Source organism: Trichechus manatus, unplaced genomic scaffold, assembly GCF_000243295.1.
Source record: "Trichechus manatus latirostris isolate Lorelei unplaced genomic scaffold, TriManLat1.0 scaffold00224, whole genome shotgun sequence".
Taxonomy (NCBI): domain Eukaryota; kingdom Metazoa; phylum Chordata; class Mammalia; order Sirenia; family Trichechidae; genus Trichechus; species Trichechus manatus.
This window is the reverse complement of record NW_004444160.1, coordinates 2,004,583-2,010,238: the sequence shown is the minus strand read 5'-3', so window position 1 is coordinate 2,010,238 and position 5,656 is coordinate 2,004,583.

Genomic DNA, 5,656 nt, shown 5'->3' with positions numbered 1-5,656 from the left:
GCATTTGAATTCTAAGAGAGTTTCGAATGACTTTAGTTTTTTATGGTCATATTGTCTAGACACCACAAAATGTGTCTCCCAAAATAAACCACACGTTCAGGATGGAGTTGGATCAAACAGAGGAGTTCAAAATAATTATCACTGTCACATTAAACAAACAAACAAAAAACAAATCCAGACTTTGATAGGAAGAAGCTTTATTCAGAAAGAAAGGGATATGGGACTATTACAAAAGTGGGAAGAGTGTATTGTAATAGGAAAAATATTCTGACCATACATCATCAGGCATTTCAAGAATTAGGGGAAAAGTGTTTTTCTTTTACAGATCCTGAGAGTAAACAAGTCTAGAAAAAACTCAGGTGTGGGGAAGTGACATTAAAGGGTGACATCACTGGGTAGTATATCAAAAGGCTTTATGCTGAGGCCAGCCTAGTCTCTGGGAAGGACTCTTAAAAGGGGGTAGTATGTTGGCTTACACTGAGGTGGGGCCAAAGTTCAGGGACTTGGGGGAAGGAGAGAGGCTTAACCAAAAGGTGGTTAACAAGCATTTTGTTTCTTAGATTAGTGGGGACAAGCAATTCAGTTGAAGCAAGCAATGGGAATTTTGAGAGTCTGGGTCTGGTCTTACATAGGTAAACAAAGGGACGTCCATGAGTCTTATCTAAGTCATATGGGAAAGGAGGTTGTTTGCACTAAGTTGCTTTCCTGAACACAAAGGATGATGGGGATATTTTTAAACATCACTTTTTTCTAGTATCACAGGGTTTAGGTAAGATTCAACATTATTATCATTCACTGAAGGTTCATAAGATAGGGAACAGAATACAATCTTTTCTGAAAGAACTAAAGTTGATGTTATCTGTGGTCCAAAACCTACAAATTTTTTTCGCCCTAAAATTTATTTTATGTAGTTATAAAAGAGAAAGTATCAACTATTTACCAAGAAATAGATATAAATTCAAAACCTTATGTTACATGGGATGTTAGAATTTAAATAAATGAAAACAAAAACAAAAACACCACTTTTCCGTTACCCAATCCCACTGCCGATTCTGACTCATAGCGACCCCATAGAGTTTCCAAGGCTGTAAATCTTTATGGAAGCAGACTGTCACATCTTTGCACTACCAGTAAAATAAATTTTCCACTAAAACAAGTGTTCATAGTCAAGCCCATGAACTATGTCAACAAGGTTTTAGTGCTTATCACCAATTATTCTGGGCAGTGGTTTTCAAAATGTGATCCTCCAGACTAGTAGCAATAGCATCACCTATGAATTTGATAGAAATGCAAATTCTGGGGCTCAACACAAGTTCTAAGGGATCAGGAAATCTGGGGGTGGGGCCCAGCAATTGTGTTTTTAAAAGCCTTCCAGGTGATTCTGATATATATTCAAGTTTGAGAACTACTGTTTTAAAGGTATGTTATTAGATCATTCTGAACCATAGCTCATATTTCTTTACACTACTGTGATTTACTGCATAGTCTTGACCAGGTCTTATGGGTTTTTCAGGACTCCATTTTCGCATTTAAGCTGTTTACAAATAATATGCTGTATTTAAATAAATGCTGAGCTATCCATTTCTTTAAAAATTGTGCATAAGGCTAACCTTAATAAATAATATATAACAGGACTCCTAGAGCTTTTTCAATTTTTTTGTTTATTTTTGTTGTTGTTGAAAATATTCTCAGCAGAACATACACCAATTCAACAATTTATACATGTGCAATTTAGTGACATTTATTACATTCTTCAAGTTGTGCAACCATTCTCACCCTCCTTTTCCAAATAGTTTCTCCGCTATTAACATAAACTCACTGCCCCCTAAATTTCCAGTCTAATCTTTTGAGTTGTTACTGTCAGTTTGATCCATATTTTTGCCCGATTAGGGTCTGTGTCCTGGAGCAGTCGAGCCAATGAAATGTACTTCTCGTCAGAAAGAGTGAGAGAGTTTTATTTAGGAGATGTCCACCACTGGGGATTGGACAGAAATGCAGGCTGTTTCTAAGGAGTCCCAAAAGGCATTTTTACATTAGAGCCTATGTATGATTTTGTACAAAGGTTAGAAGTGTAGTTATTCATTACAAGGTAATTACAAGAGACCCTTTATCATACTAAAGAGATTCATGCTGGACATTTCCTTATCAGACTAAAGATATACACATCAGACATCTGGGCTCTAAGCTTACTGTGGGGGGTCATAAACCACAGGTGGCCAGACAGAGCAAAAGAAAGTCATTAACGAAGATATGCGGAAAGGATAAGGCAAAGAAAAAAAGAAAAAAAAAACTTATAAGTTCATCGTGGCGTTAGTTATGTCAAGCTCTCAGTTGCCCATTTTGAAAAGGAGAAAACATGATGGGGAGTATTAGGGTCACAATGTACAGTTCTTAAAAGAGCACAATGCTCAAAGCAGACATTCTTTACTAGTTAAGCTAAACTATTGTTTGGTTTTAAGAAAACTTCAGGGGAGATTTTTGGTTTAAGGTTTAAAGATTATCTCAGAGTAATAATTTTGAGGGTCATGTAGCCAACCTGGCAACATGCCTGATCTCATCTGATCTTGAAAGTTAAGCAAGGTTGGACCTGGGTAGTACTTAGATGAGAGAGCTGTTACTTTTTATACAAATTCATATGAAATAATATTTAAGAATCATAGTTTCAAGAACACTGACACTGGAGTGCAAGATAGAATACCACTAACCCAAGTTTCAAGAAAGCATATTCAAGTCTGCAAATGTTAAAAACTGTATATGAAACAATTCAAAACTATAATGAAACATTTTCAAAATTTACTAAATATATATCTCAATAGCGAAGACGTTGATCAAATCTTCCATGGTAGATGTAGTCTTATAAATGTAGCACTGCAGTTCCAATGAAAAAGTAATAAGTCATGAATAGAGTAGCGGTCAAGGAAGAATGACATTTTTTTCTTAATCAGATTACATGTGTTTTGAAGTGTTAAATTCCTTTTAAGTGTGATTGTGTATTATATATGCTTTAGGTTAGGTTGGCATTTTTCTTTGTGTGAAAGGAATTCATATATTTATATATTTCTCCTGTCAACTCATTTTTTTTAATATATGAGATGTCCGTTTCATGCCAAATTCATCTAACTATAAAAGTTTGAAACATCTTTTAACTCTTTATACTTTATTCCTAGCATCTGTATTTTAAAAGGAGGGGGGAAATGGAGATTTGAGAAGATTTGATTTGTTTTTATCCATAGGAGCAGTGAGTATTTCTTATAATAAAGTCATTATTAAGATAGTATCATCATAAAGCAAATGCTTACTAAGCCTTTTTTTCCTTCTATATCCCAGTGTTCTTGAGATTGCGACTCAGATTCTCTTTGACCACTCATTTATAGACCTTGTTAGTCTCATGCTGCTGGCATTCCGTGACCGTAGAGTTCAATCATGGCAGCAGAAAAAATAGCAACATCTCACCTATAAAAAGACAGCCATAGGATCAAATTAGCAATGATTCCAGGATTTTACATACCACAAAATTCAGAGCTAATCCTGGAGACCACACAAATTATACATGCTATTTGTACAATATTTAAAAATTGTTTTAGACCAAGTGATTATATCTTAAAATGCTATATAACTAGGAAAAAGCTACCAGTTAGGGAAAAAATAGGGAATGGTAAGTCAATTATAAACGAAGCAATAATAGGAAGCAGGAGAATGATTAAATTGATAATATAGTAGTAGGCATAGGAACATTATATCTGGATAGAAATTGAGATTTTATTAAGATCTTTTACTAATATTAATGTAAAATTGAGCCAGAAGATGGTGAATTATATCATAAGATAAAGCAGGAATAAACAAATACATAAAGTACAAAAGAAAGATCAAAAGCCCCACTGCTTGACATAGACACAGACTATTCACCACAATATAGAGTTAAGTAAGAATTAGGCTTTATAGCAGCACTGATGGTTATTATGAAAGTATATGTGTCAATTCATATAAAACATTTCTTGTTAAAAGTAGACTTTAAGGAGCGCTTAACCATTTTAACTTTGTGAGCTTCTTTTATACTTACAGGCATACACACACACACACACACACACACACACAAAGAAAACTCAGTCCATAGTATTTATTAGGCTTAATACCTGAACATCCACAAGCATATGCTGCATGTTTTTTCTCTAGTCACTATTGGGTATAAGTGGCTACAGATTTAGGGGATAATATTACCCATTGAACAGAATGGGTCTCCAGCAATTTTTCCTACAGATTCAAAATTGATATTTTTTATCAGTTTCATAATATACTGATAAAAAAGAGAGTAAGCAGTTAAAACTTGAGCAACATAAAATTTTCATTGAAAAACATGATAAGAATCAGTAAGGCAGGCCAATATGTTTTAGAAACAAAAGGCTTCAATGCTTTAACATAAGTGCCTGAAAATTAAATAAATTTTGTTTTGGAAATTCACTAGGCTTTTTCGTTAAGTAAAAAGCAGATCCTATTACCATGAATTTCAGAATACGGCAATGCTAAATTATGGTTGGTAATGAAATCTAGACTCTTGCATGGAGAGATATATAGACAGATCATGTATGTGGTTTATTTTTTGGATCCTGGAAAAGCGGCCAATGAAACAATAGCTTTAGTTTGTTAATTCACCAAGTAAAATACAATATAAATATGTGTTGGAAGCATTAAGAAAATGAAATCAACAGGAATATTAGTTGTCTACAGAATCTTCTTTTAAAAGAGAATCTGCTATTTCCTTCCCCTAGCATGCTGTACATAAACCTATTTATCATGTGGATAGCATATTTTACTTCTTTAAATAGCTGCCTTCTCTAAATGACTATAAACTTCTTAAGAGCAAAAACTCTTTCTTAAACACTTTTATATACCCTTAAGTAGCTATCAGAGTCCTTTGCAAAAAGGAAGTGATCAATATATACTTATTAAATATACCAGCAAAAACTATTGAAAGATATATTTTATAAACATGTTATATTACATGAAACCCAGATGTATTCAAAATATCATCAAGTGGGAAAACATATATATTTTTCTGCAACAAAATGAATGATATTAATAGCTTTGAAAATTAGATTAAAAATATAAATAATTCAAGATTTTCGATATACATATCAGTATATATAAAATTTTTGAAATGGAGAACAGGCACTCTTTACAACAAATTGTGCTGGAAAATTTGATGTCCATATCCAAAAAAAAAAAAAAAAAACCAAAAATGGCATATATTAAAAATTAACTCAAAATGAATTAGAGATCTAAATGTAAAACACAAAGTTATAAATTTTAAAAAAGGATAGGAGTAAATATGTATGACTGAGGCATTTGTGATGAGCTTACTAAAATTAAAAATTTTTACTCTCTGAAACACACAATTCAAAGAATGCAAAGACAAACCAAAGGCTGAGAAAATAATTACAAATTGCATATTCAGTGAAGGACTTCTATCCAGATTATACCAGGAATTATTGAAACCAAACAATATGAAAACAAACAACCCAATAAAAATAGGCAAAAGACCTGAAAATACACCTCACAAAGAATATATATGAACAACAATTAAGCATATGAAAAAATGCTCAACTTCATTAGTCATCGGAGAAATGTAAATATTAAAACTAGATGGAGATACCATGAC